Source organism: Oncorhynchus keta, chromosome 9, assembly GCF_023373465.1.
Source record: "Oncorhynchus keta strain PuntledgeMale-10-30-2019 chromosome 9, Oket_V2, whole genome shotgun sequence".
Classification (NCBI taxonomy): domain Eukaryota; kingdom Metazoa; phylum Chordata; class Actinopteri; order Salmoniformes; family Salmonidae; genus Oncorhynchus; species Oncorhynchus keta.
In genome coordinates, this window is record NC_068429.1 from 6,729,363 (window position 1) to 6,743,019 (window position 13,657).

The 13,657-nt window shown below is 53.7% G+C and overlaps 1 protein-coding gene and 1 long non-coding RNA gene across 53 annotated transcripts in view; both read right to left on the reverse strand.

Moving 5' to 3' along the window:
* LOC118373116 (WD repeat-containing protein 7) overlaps window positions 1-13,657 on the reverse strand; it is a 401,772-nt gene that overhangs the window by 203,943 nt on the left and 184,172 nt on the right. The gene's annotated exons all lie outside the window — the stretch shown is intronic.
* On the reverse strand, window positions 4,315-7,803 carry LOC127931681 (uncharacterized). Of its 3 annotated transcripts, none has more exons than XR_008142367.1 (4): window positions 6,101-7,803; window positions 5,624-5,963; window positions 5,346-5,438; window positions 4,315-5,030 (listed from the first exon to the last, which is right to left on the reverse strand). It is a non-coding gene; the product is annotated as an uncharacterized LOC127931681 (long non-coding RNA). The 3 variants fall into 3 exon arrangements; XR_008142366.1 differs by having other exon boundaries at window positions 4,315-5,203; XR_008142368.1 differs by lacking the exon at window positions 5,346-5,438.

The window sequence follows — 13,657 nt, forward strand, 5'->3', positions numbered from 1 at the left end:
ATGGATTAGGAGGATGGAGGGGGGAGATGATGGAGGGGGGAGATGATGGAGGAGGGAGGAGGAACTGAATGGAGGAGGAGGATGGAGGTGATGTAGGAGGAGGGAGGGGGTACTGAATGGATTAGGAAGATGGGGGGTGATGGAGGAGGAGGGAGGAGGAACTGAATGGAGGAGGAGGATGGAGGTGATGTAGGAGGAGGGAGGGGGTACTGAATGGATTAGGAAGATGGGGGGGGGGGGTGATGGAGGAGGAGGGAGGAGGAACTGAATGGAGGAGGAGGATGGAGGTGATGTAGGAGGGAGGGGGTACTGAATGGATTAGGAGGATGGAGGGGGAGATGATGGAGGAGGGAGGGGGTACTGAATGGATTAGGAGGACTACAGGCCACTACACTACAGGCCACTACACTACAGACCACTCCTCCACTACACTACAGGCCACTACACTACAGACCACTCCTCCACTACACTACAGGCCACTACACTACAGCCCACTCCTCCACTACACTACAGGCCACTACACTACAGGCCACTACACTACAGACCACTACACTACAGACCACTACACTACAGACCACTACACTACAGACCACTACACTACAGACCACTACACTACAGACCACTGTGTTGTAAATTAAATTGTCCATGGTCACCTCTAATATCTTCTTCCTAATTCCATTTTCTACAGAATACTCTGAGCACCTTCACAGAGGGTGGGGTTGGTCTGACATTGGCCTTGTCAACACAGAGTGACACAGCCTCAGAGCCTCAGAGCAGACAGTCAAGGTGAGTGTGAGATGAAAGGGGGGTATATTTCCCTTTTATTCTGGTCTTTTATTAACTCAGGGATTTACAGGACGAGCCCAGGTCCTCAAGGACAACTCTTTGTCTTAGTGACGCACACCCATAAACCCTGCTGGGGTTCGGACAGAGCAACACACACACACCTCCTCCCAGAACACATCACCCACCCCCCACATGTCACTGGCCAGCCCATCCAACCGTGGGACAGGTGGAGGGGGGAGAGAGGGGAAGAGAAAGACCAGTGTCATCCTCTGGGATGTTCACCCCCTCACAGCTGGAGGACCGGAACATGAAATCTCCTCTCCCCACAGGGCAGGTTCTCCTCTCCTCCCCCCACAGGGCAGGTTCTCCTCTCCTCCCCCCACAGGGCAGGTTCTCCTCTCCTCCCCCCACAGGGCAGGTTCTCCTCTCCTCCCCCCACAGGGCAGGTTCTCCTCTCCTCTCCTCCCCCCACAGGGCAGGTTCTCCTCTCCTCTCCCCACAGGGCAGGTTCTCCTCTCCTCCCCCACAGGGCAGGTTCTCCTCCCCTCCCCCCACAGGGCAGGTTCTCCTCCCCTCCCCACAGGGCAGGTTCTCCTCTCCCCCCCACAGGGCAGGTTCTCCACAGGGAAGACAGAGCGTGTGGCCAGAGGTCAGAGGTGAACCCTCCACGTGACCGCTCACAGAGACAGCTCTCTGACAGATTGGCCCCTCTATCCCACCATCCATCTTATTTCTCTTTCCCTTTTTTTCACTCTCTCTACACGATTGGCCCCTCTCTCCCCTCTACCTCTCGCTCCCTCTGCCCCCTCCCCCAGGGTTATGCATCTCTTCAGCTTGATCTACCCTACTCCTCCCCCTCTCTCCTCTCCTTCCTGAAGATTGCTCCACTGTCCACTGTGACCTTTAACCTGGTGATCTGAGTGCAATTACAGAGAAAGAAAGAGGGAGGGAAGAAATAGAAGAGGGTTGGCAGAAGAACAGAGGGATGATGAGAGCTGCAGGTTTCAAAACAAGATAAACACTGAGCCAAATGGAAAGGAGCTCGGTTTCAGACTCCATGTGTTCAGACAACTGCCCCCCGCTCTGGCCTCCTCTCCCCCCACCACCTCTCCTCCCCTCCCTCCCTCTCCTCTGGCCTCCTCTCCTCCCCCCCTCTCCTCTGGCCTCCTCTCCTCTGGCCTCCTCTCCTCTGGCCTCCTCTCCTCTGGCCTCCTGGCCTCCTCTCCTCCCCCCCTCTCCTCTGGCCTCCTCTCCTCACCCCCCCCTGGCCTCCTCTCCCCACCACCTCCCCTCTCCTCCCCCCCTCTCCTCTGGCCTCCGCTCCTCTGGCCTCCGCTCCTCTGGCCTCCGCTCCTCTGGCCTCCGCTCCTCTGGCCTCCGCTCCTCTGGCCTCCGCTCCTCTGGCCTCCGCTCCTCCCCCCCTCTCCTCTGGCCTCCTCTCCTCACCCCCTGGCCTCCTCTCCCCACCACCTCCCCTCTCCTCCCCCTCTCCTCTGGCCTCCGCTCCTCTGGCCTCCGCTCCTCTGGCCTCCCCCCTTCTCCTCTGGCCTCCTCTCCTCCCCCCCCTCTCCTCTGGCCTCCTCTCCTCCGGCCTGCCCCCCTCCCTCCTCCTCTCCTCTGGCCTGCCTGCCCCCGCCCCCCCTCCTCCTCCTCTCCTCTGGCCTCCTCTCCCCCCCTCTCCTCTGGCCTCCTCTCCCCCTCCCCCTCTCCTCCCCCCCCCCCCCTCTCCTCTGGCCTCCTCTCCTCTGGCCTCCTCTCCTCCCCCTCTCCCTCTCCTCTCTCCTCTCCCCCCCTCCCCCCTCTCCCTCTGGCCTCCTCCCTCTGACCTCCTCTCCCTCTGGCCTCCTCTCCCTCTGGCCTCCTCTCCTCCCCCTCTCCCCTCTCCTCTCCCCCCTCCCCCTCTCCTCTGGCCTCCTCTCCTCTGGCCTCCTCTCCTCCCCCCTCTCCCTCTCCTCTCCCCCTCCCCCTCTCCTCTGGCCTCCTCTCCTCTGGCCTCCTCTCCTCTGGCCTCCTCTCCTCTGGCCTCCTCTCCTCTGGCCTCCTCTCCTCTGGCCTCCTCTCCTCCCCCTCTCCCTCTCTCTCCCCCCCTCCCCCCTCTCCTCTGGCCTCCTTCCTCTGGCCTCCTCTCCTCTGGCCTCCTCTCCTCTGGCCTCCTCCTCCTCCCCCTCTGCCCCCTCCTCTCTCTCTCCTCTGCCTCCGAGTGAAGAGAGACAAGATGGAGTGAAAGGGGGAAATGGATGGAGGAGAGAAGATGGAGAAAGAGCCACAAGAGAAAAAAAAAAGGGTGAGGGGAGGGAGGGGTTGCTAAAGGGGGAGGGGCAGAGTGGACAGGCTGTGGCAAGGGCGATGAACTCTGAACTGTGATGTCACAGCTCTCAGAGACAAAGGCACAGGGACCAAGGACACCAAGCCCTGTGAACCCTCCTCTTCCTCCCCTCAGTCTATCCCCTGAGAACCCTCCTCTTCCTCTCCTCAGTCTATCCTCTGTGAACCCTCCTCTTTCTCTCCTCAGTCTATCCCCTGTGAACCCTCCTCTTCCTCTCCTCAGTCTATCCTCTGTGAACCCTCCTCTTCCTCTCCTCAGTCTATCCCTTGAGAACCCTCCTCTTCCTCTCCTCAGTCTATCCCCTGAGAACCCTCCTCTTCCTCTCAGTCTATCCTCTGTGAACCCTCCCCTTCCTCTCCTCAGTCTATCCCCTGTGAACCCTCTTCCTCTCCTCAGTCTATCCCTTGAGAACCCTCCTCTTCCTCTCCTCAGTCTATCCCCTGAGAACCCTCCTCTTCCTCTGTCTATCCTCTGTGAACCCTCCTCTTCCTCTCCTCAGTCTATCCTCTGTGAACCCTCTTCCTCTCCTCAGTCTATCCCCTGTGAACCCTCTTCCTCTCCTCAGTCTATCCCCTGTGAACCCTCTTCCTCTCCTCAGTCTATCCCCTGTGAACCCTCTTCCTCTCCTCAGTCTATCCCCTGTGAACCCTCTTCCTCTCCTCAGTCTATCCCCTGAGAACCCTCCTCTTCCTCTCAGTCTATCCTCTGTGAACCCTCCTCTTCCTCTCCTCAGTCTATCCCCTGTGAACCCTCTTCCTCTCCTCAGTCTATCCCCTGAGAACCCTCCTCTTCCTCTCAGTCTATCCTCTGTGAACCCTCCTCTTCCTCTCCTCAGTCTATCCCCTGAGAACCCTCCTCTTCCTCTCAGTCTATCCTCTGTGAACCCTCCTCTTCCTCTCAGTCTATCCTCTGTGAACCCTCCTCTTCCTCTCCTCAGTCTATCCCCTGAGAACCCTCCTCTTCCTCTCAGTCTATCCTCTGTGAACCCTCCTCTTCCTCTCAGTCTATCCTCTGTGAACCCTCCTCTTCCTCTCCTCAGTCTATCCCCTGAGAACCCTCCTCTTCCTCTCAGTCTATCCTATGTGAACCCTCCTCTTCCTCTCAGTCTATCCTCTGTGAACCCTCCTCTTCCTCTCCTCAGTCTATCCCCTGAGAACCCTCCTCCCATCTCTATTCCCTGTGTATATATTACATGAGGAGTCATTGATCAGAATACTCAGCCATTGACCATTGAAACTCCACACAATTTATAAATGCATAACAAACACAAGTGTTGAATTATAGGATATAATCTATGCAGCACAATAAAATCATACTGTTCTGAACAATAAGTAATACACTATCAAGCGTTTGTATGTGATGTAGCTAAGCATCTATATGTCCATGTCTACTGGACTGTCATCTTCAGCAGGAAGATCATCCATTCAGGTTAAATTGCACTAAATGACCTCCCTGAGCTTCTCCTATCAGGGCTTTCTATTAGATTAGAAGGAGAGGGTAGCATTTCAGCTAAACCAATCATGAGTCCTTAATGACATCAGAGGTGATGGCAGGTTGACCTCTAACCCTCTCTGGCCGGCTGATGCAGAAAGGACCCCAGTCTGATTTGACAGTCCTCTATCCTTCATCAACTGACACCTACAGATGCAGAGAGGGAGCGGAACCTGGTCTAATGTGACAGGCTTGGAGAGGGAGAGGAACCTGGTCTAATGTGACAGGCTGGGAGAGGGACCTGGTCTAATGTGACAGGCTGGGAGAGGAACCTGGTCTAATGTGACAGGCTGGGAGAGGAACCTGGTCTAATGTGACAGGCTGGGAGAGGAACCTGGTCTAATGTGACAGGCTGGGAGAGGAACCTGGTCTAATGTGACAGGCTGGGAGAGGAACCTGGTCTAATGTGACAGGCTGGGAGAGGAACCTGGTCTAATGTGACAGGCTGGGAGAGGGAGAGGAACCTGGTCTAATGTGACAGGCTTGGAGAGGGAGAGGAACCTGGTCTAATGTGACAGGCTTGGAGAGGGAGAGGAACCTGGTCTAATGTGACAGGCTGGGAGAGGAACCTGGTCTAATGTGACAGGCTGGGAGAGGAACCTGGTCTAATGTGACAGGCTAGGAGAGGAACCTGGTCTAATGTGACAGGCTTGGAGAGGGAGAGGAACCTGGTCTAATGTGACAGGCTTGGAGAGGGAGAGGAACCTGGTCTAATGTGACAGGCTAGGAGAGGGAGAGGAACCTGGTCTAATGTGACAGGCTGGGAGAGGAACCTGGTCTAATGTGACAGGCTGGGAGAGGAACCTGGTCTAATGTGACAGGCTGGGAGAGGAACCTGGTCTAATGTGACAGGCTGGGAGAGGGAGAGGCACCTGGTCTAATGTGACAGGCTGGGAGAGGGAGAGGAACCTGGTCTAATGTGACAGGCTAGGAGAGGGAGAGGAACCTGGTCTAATGTGACAGGCTGGGAGAGGGAGAGGAACCTGGTCTAATGTGACAAGCTTGGAGAGGGAGAGGAACCTGGTCTAATGTGACAGGCTGGGAGAGGAACCTGGTCTAATGTGACAGGCTGGGAGAGGAACCTGGTCTAATGTGACAGGCTGGGAGAGGAACCTGGTCTAATGTGACAGGCTGGGAGAGGAACCTGGTCTAATGTGACAGGCTGGGAGAGGGAGAGGAACCTGGTCTAATGTGACAGGCTTGGAGAGGGAGAGGAACCTGGTCTAATGTGACAGGCTAGGAGAGGGAGAGGAACCTGGTCTAATGTGACAGGCTGGGAGAGGAACCTGGTCTAATGTGACAGGCTGGGAGAGGGAGAGGAACCTGGTCTAATGTGACAGGCTTGGAGAGGGAGAGGAACCTGGTCTAATGTGACAGGCTGGGGGAGAGGAACCTGGTCTAATGTGACAGGCTGGGAGAGGAACCTGGTCTAATGTGACAGGCTGGGAGAGGGAGAGGAACCTGGTCTAATGTGACAGGCTTGAGAGGGAGAGGAACCTGGTCTAATGTGACAGGCTAGGAGAGGGAGAGGAACCTGGTCTAATGTGACAGGCTGGGAGAGGAACAGACTAGGAGAGGGAGAGGGACCTGGTCTAATGTGACAGGCTTGGGGAGGGAGAGGAACCTGGTCTAATGTGACAGGCTAGGAGAGGGAGAGGAACCTGGTCTAATGTGACAGGCTGGGAGAGGAACCTGGTCTAATGTGACATGCTGGGAGAGGGAGAGGAACCTGGTCTAATGTGACAGGCTTGGAGAGGGAGAGGAACCTGGTCTAATGTGACAGGCTGGGAGAGGAACCTGGTCTAATGTGACAGGCTAGGAGAGGGAGAGGAACCTGGTCTAATGTGACAGGCTGGGAGAGGGAGAGGGAGAGGAACCTGGTCTAATGTGACAGGCTTGGAGAGGGAGAGGAACCTGGTCTAATGTGACAGGCTAGGAGAGGGAGAGGAACCTGGTCTAATGTGACAGGCTGGGAGAGGAACCTGGTCTAATGTGACAGGCTGGGAGAGGGAGAGGAACCTGGTCTAATGTGACAGGCTTGGAGAGGGAGAGGAACCTGGTCTAATGTGACAGGCTAGGAGAGGGAGAGGAACCTGGTCTAATGTGACAGGCTGGGAGAGGAACAGACTAGGAGAGGGAGAGGGACCTGGTCTAATGTGACAGGCTTGGGGAGGGAGAGGAACCTGGTCTAATGTGACAGGCTAGGAGAGGGAGAGGAACCTGGTCTAATGTGACAGGCTGGGAGAGGAACCTGGTCTAATGTGACATGCTGGGAGAGGGAGAGGAACCTGGTCTAATGTGACAGGCTTGGAGAGGGAGAGGAACCTGGTCTAATGTGACAGGCTGGGAGAGGAACCTGGTCTAATGTGACAGGCTAGGAGAGGGAGAGGAACCTGGTCTAATGTGACAGGCTGGGAGAGGAACCTGGTCTAATGTGACAGGCTGGGAGAGGAACCTGGTCTAATGTGACAGGCTAGGAGAGGAACCTGGTCTAATGTGATAGGCTAGGAGAGGAACCTGGTCTAATGAACCTGGTCTAATGTGACAGGCATTAAGACACTAACAGCTTTCAGACAGTAGGCAATTAAAGGTCACAGTTATGAAAACTTAGGACACTAAAGAGGCCTTTCTACTGACTCTGAAAAACACCAAAAGAAAGATGCCCAGGGTCCCTGCTCATCTGCGTGATCGTGCCTTAGGCATGCTGCAAGGAGACATGAGGACTGTAGATGTGGCCAGGCCAATAAATTGCAATGTACGTACTGTGAGACGCCTAATACAGCGCTACAAGGAGACAGGACGGACAGCTGATCATCCTCGCAGTGGCAGATCACGTGTAACAACACCTGCACAGGATCGGTACATCCAAACACCACACCTGTGGGACAGGTACAGGATGGCAATAACAACAGCCCGAGTTACACCAGGAACGCACAATCCCTCCATCAGTGCTCAGACTGTCCGTAATAAGCTGAGAGAGGCTGGACTGAGGGCTTGTAGGCCTGTTGTAAGGCAATGGATTAATGGTCATTGTAGTTAATTAGCACATTTTTTGCGCTGAACTAGGTTGAATATTTGTTTAATGAAAACTACAACTCCCTTCAGCCCAGTGTTCCACATGGAGTTGATTTCTCTCTAGAGAAATAGCACGTTGGGCTCACAAAAAAAACAGAACTAAATGGAATTCACGTAATTGGACTAAGATTATTAAATTTAATGAAAAATAAATGTTGGTTAATCACTCAGCACTAGAAGTGCGTAAGAGCTACAGTATGCCAACAAAACGTAGATACATGTAGAGCTACAGTATGCCTACAAAACGTAGATACATGTAGAGCTACAGTATGCCAACAAAACGTAGATACATGTAGAGCTACAGTATGCCTACAAAACGTAGATACATGTAGAGCTACAGAACAAAACAATCTCAGTGTAGAAATGCTAGTGCGCGATGGGACAAGAACATCCCTGCCGGCCAAACCCTCCCCTAACCCGGACGACACTGGTCCAATTATGCGCCGCCCCATGGACCTCCCGGTCGCGGCCGGCTGTGACAGAGCCTGGACTCGAACCCAGATTCTCTAGTGGCACTGTGATGCAGTGCCTTAGACCACTGCGCCACTCGGGAGGGACTCCATAATTGAGCACATGACAGATGGATGGACAGAACAGAGAGGATGGGTGGTGTGATAGAGGAGTGGAGGAAGGATGGAAGGAGGGATGGCCATAGAGGACATGAGTGACCACTAGGGATTTCCCAGAAGCCACTGAGCTGTGTGACAGTTTTTTTTTTTTTTTTGGGGGGGTCTCGGATCCTTGGGGGTACTCGATAGGTCTCATGAGGGGGTACTCGAGAAGTCTCATGAGGGGGTACTCGGGAAGTCTCATGAGGGGGTACTCGAGAAGTCTCATGAGGGGGTACTCGAGAAGTCTCATGAGGGGGTACTCGAGAAGTCTCATGAGGGGGTAATCGAGAAGTCTCATGAGGGGGTAATCGAGAAGTCTCATGAGGGGGTACTCGAGAAGTCTCATGAGGGGGTACTCGAGAAGTCTCATGAGGGGGTACTCGAGAAGTCTCATGAGGGGGTACTCGAGAAGTCTCATGAGGGGGTACTCGGATCCCTGGGGGGGTACTTGAGAAGTCTCATGAGGGGGGACTCTGGGTAGAGAAAAATTCAGTTGGTGCTGCAGTAACCGAAAAAAGGTTGGGAACCACAGTACTAGAGAGTATGAGAACGGTCGTAAAGTCACAAGTGGAATACCCTCGTTCAACTAATTAAAATACTACTGAAGAACAACGTGGTGGTGATCAAGAGAACACGCATCATCTGAGAGTTAATCTGATGTGGACAGTAGGGAGGGAGGGAGGAGGAGGGGGTTGGTTCAGTTTGAAGGGGCAGGCTGAGGAGTGTGGGAACGAGAGGAGGAGAAATAAACGTGCAAAGCTTTACGGATTAGAGATGAAAGAGGAGGAGACGTGGAGAGTAAGTGGGGAGACACAGCGAGACATGGGGAAGCACAGGGGAGAGGGGGGGGGGCTGGGGAGCAGAGGAGGTGCGAGGAGATGCGCGGGAGGCTTTGCAGTCAGACTCGAAGCTGATGGCCTTTACCTCTCTCTTTCTCTCACACACACACACACACACACACACACACAGCCCTTCTTTCTCTCTGCTTTCTCTTTTCCTCGTCAGATGTGAAGGAGAAACGAGCTCCCTCAGAGGAGATGACAGAGAGAGAAAAGAAGGGGGAGAGAGAAGGGAGAGGAGAATAAAAGGGAGAGGAGAAGAGAGGAGAGAAGGGGATGGAGAAGAGGATAAGAGAGGAGAAGGGAGATGATAAGAGTGAAGAGGAGGAGGAGAGAAGAGAGAAGAGGAGAAGAGAGAAGAGGAGAAGAGGAGAGAGGAGAAGAGGAGAGAAGAGGAGAGAGGAGAAGAGGAGAGAGGAGAGAATAGAGGAGAGGAGATGGGAGGAGAGAGCAGAAGGGAGGAGAAAGGAGAAGGGAGGAGAGTTGGAGAGGAAAAGGGATGAGAGAGGAGAGAAGAGGAGATGGGAGGAGAGAGCAGAAGGGAGGAGAAAGGAGAAGGGAGGAGAGAGGAGAAGGGAGGAGAGTTGGAGAGGAAAAGGGATGAGAGAGGAGAGAAGAGGAGATGGGAGGAGAGAGCAGAAGGGAGGAGAAAGGAGAAGGGAGGAGAGAGGAGAAGGGAGGAGAGTTGGAGAGGAAAAGGGATGAGAGAGGAGAGAAGAGGAGATGGGAGGAGAGAGCAGAAGGGAGGAGAGTTGGAGAGGAAAAGGGATGAGAGAGGAGAGAAGAGGAATGGATGTGACACTCAAATCCCTCAGACAGACGTCTCAAAAGACCAGACAGCCAGGAGGGACCAGACAGACAGCCAGGAGGGACCAGACAGACAGCCAGGAGGGACCAGACAGACAGCCAGGAGGGACCAGACAGACAGCCAGCCAGGGGGACCAGACAGACAGCCAGCCAGGGGGACCAGACAGACAGCCAGCCAGGGGGGACCAGACAGACAGCCAGCCAGGGGGGACCAGACAGACAGCCAGCCAGGGGGACCAGACAGACAGCCAGCCAGGGGGGACCAGACAGACAGCCAGCCAGGGGGGACCAGACAGACAGCCAGCCAGGGGGGACCAGACAGACAGCCAGGCAGGGGGGACCAGACAGACAGACAGGCAGGGGGGACCAGACAGACAGACAGGCAGGGGGGACCAGACAGACAGACAGGCAGGGGGGACCAGACAGACAGCCAGGCAGGGGGGACCAGACAGACAGACAGGCAGGGGGGACCAGACAGACAGACAGGCAGGGGGACCAGACAGACAGACAGGCAGGGCGGACCAGACAGACAGGCAGGGGGGAAAGCCAAATCTTTCACCCGTTTACATTCCAAACCAGTTGGAACAAACATAAACCATATAGACACCACCATATTTACATCCTACCCACCCATATAGACACCACCATATTTACATCCTACCCACCCATATAGACACCACCATATTTACATCCTACCTACCCATATAGACACCACCATATTTACATCCTACCCACCCATATAGACACCACCATATTTACATCCTACCTACCCATATAGACACCACCATATTTACATCCTACCCACCCATATAGACACCACCATATTTACATCCTACCTACCCATATAGACACCACCATATTTACATCCTACCCACCCATATAGACACCACCATATTTACATCCTACCCACCCATATAGACACCACCATATTTACATCCTACCCACCCATATAGACACCACCATATTTACATCCTACCCACCCATATAGACACCACCATATTTACATCCTACCTACCCATATAGACACCACCATATTTACATCCTACCTATCCATATAGACACCACCATATTTACATCCTACCTACCCATATAGACACCACCATATTTACATCCTACCTACCCATATAGACACCACCATATTTACATCCTACCCACCCATATAGACACCACCATATTTACATCCTACCCACCCATATAGACACCACCATATTTACATCCTACCTACCCATATAGACACCACCATATTTACATCCTACCTACCCATATAGACACCACCATATTTACATCCTACCTACCCATATAGACACCACCATATTTACATCCTACCTACCCATATAGACACCACCATATTTACATCCTACCTACCCATATAGACACCACCATATTTACATCCTACCTACCCATATAGACACCACCATATTTACATCCTACCCACCCATATAGACACCACCATATTTACATCCTACCTACCCATATAGACACCACCATATTTACATCCTACCAACCCATATAGACACCACCATATTTACATCCTACCTACCCATATAGACACCACCATATTTACATCCTACCAACCCATATAGACACCACCATATTTACATCCTACCTACCCATATAGACACCACCATATTTACATCCTACCTACCCATATAGACACCACCATATTTACATCCTACCCACCCATATAGACACCACCATATTTACATCCTACCTACCCATATAGACACCACCATATTTACATCCTACCTACCCATATAGACACCACCATATTTACATCCTACCTACCTATCCATTAATCTCAAAGGACCCTAATATGAATGTAATTTCTCTACATCCTTCCTTCCCTACAACGGTTTCTCAAATCTAGTCCTGGATTATCTCTAACACCGCAACATCTTGCCACACAACCACACCCTGCCACACAACCACACCCTGCCACACAACCACACCCTGCCACACAACCACACCCTGCCACACAACCACACCCTGCCACACAACCACACCCTGCCACACAACGCCACACAACCACACCCTGCCACACAACCACACCCTGCCACACAACGCCACACAACCACACCCTGCCACACAACGCCACACCCTGCCACACAACGCCACACCCTGCCACACAAAGCCACACAACCACACCCTGCCACACAACCACACCCTGTCACACAACCACACCCTGTCACACAACCACACCCTGTCACACAACCACACCCTGTCACACAACACACACTGCCACACAACCACACCCTGCCACACCCTGCAACACAACCACACCCTGCCACACAACGCCACACCCTGCCACACAACACACCCTGCCACACAAACACACCCTGCCACACAAACACACCCTGCCACACAAACACACCCTGCCACACAAACACACCCTGCCACACAAACACACCCTGCCACACAAACACACCCTGCCACACAAACACACCCTGCCACACAAACACACCCTGCCACACAAACACACCCTGCCACACAAACACACCCTGCCACACAAACACACCCTGCCACACAAACACACCCTGCCACACAAACACACCCTGCCACACAAACACACCCTGCCACACAAACACACCCTGCCACACAAACACACCCTGCCACACAACCACACCCTGCCACACAAACACACCCTGCCACACAAACACAGCTGACGCCTTATATTTTTTTTGGACATTTCTCTGATTGGTTGGGAAGTAAAACCATAGCAACAATCAATATCACTGTGTGCTTTGATCCTCTCATCTATAACCTACATTTCCTCTCCTCCTCCATGTAAAGCTTCCATCCTGAGCAGTGGGTCCATTTTGAAATAAGGCTATTAGAAGACCAGTGTATTGTAGCGGCATGTAGCATGCTGGTAGTGTGTGTGTGTGTGTGTGTGTGTGTGTGTGTGTACACAGTATGTACCTAAGCATGGCTGGTCAGCTTGGTTGGTAGTGGAGGAGATGAAAGGTATGGCATGGAGAGAGACAGGAAGGGGAGGAGACAGGAAGGAGAGGGGAGGGGAGAGGAAGGGTTAGGGGGACGCAGGGAGAGAGAGCATCCCTGTACACACACACACACAGGCCAGGGATCATCAACTAGATTCAGCCGTGGGTCGTCCCAGCAATCAGATCACCGAGAGGCCCCAGCAATCAGATCACCGAGAGGCCCCAGCAATCAGATCACCGAGAGGCCCCAGCAATCAGATCACAGAGAGGCCCCAGCAATCAGATCACAGAGAGGCCCCAGCAATCAGATCACAGAGAGGCCCCAGCAATCAGATCACAGAGAGGCCCCAGCAATCAGATCACAGAGAGGCCCCAGCAATCAGATCACAGAGAGGCCCCAGCAATCAGATCACAGAGAGGCCCCAGCAATCAGATCACAGAGAGGCCCCAGCAATCAGATCACCGAGAGGCCCCAGCAATCAGATCACCGAGAGGCCCCAGCAATCAGATCACCGAGAGGCCCCAGCAATCAGATCACAGAGAGGCCCCAGCAATCAGATCACCGAGAGGCCCCAGCAATCAGATCACAGAGAGGCCCCAGCAATCAGATCACAGAGAGGCCCCAGCAATCAGATCACAGAGAGGCCCCAGCAATCAGATCACAGAGAGCCCCAGCAATCAGATCACAGAGAGGCCCCAGCAATCAGATCACAGAGAGGCCCCAGCAATCAGATCACCGAGAGGCCCCAGCAATCAGATCACCGAGAGGCCCCAGCAATC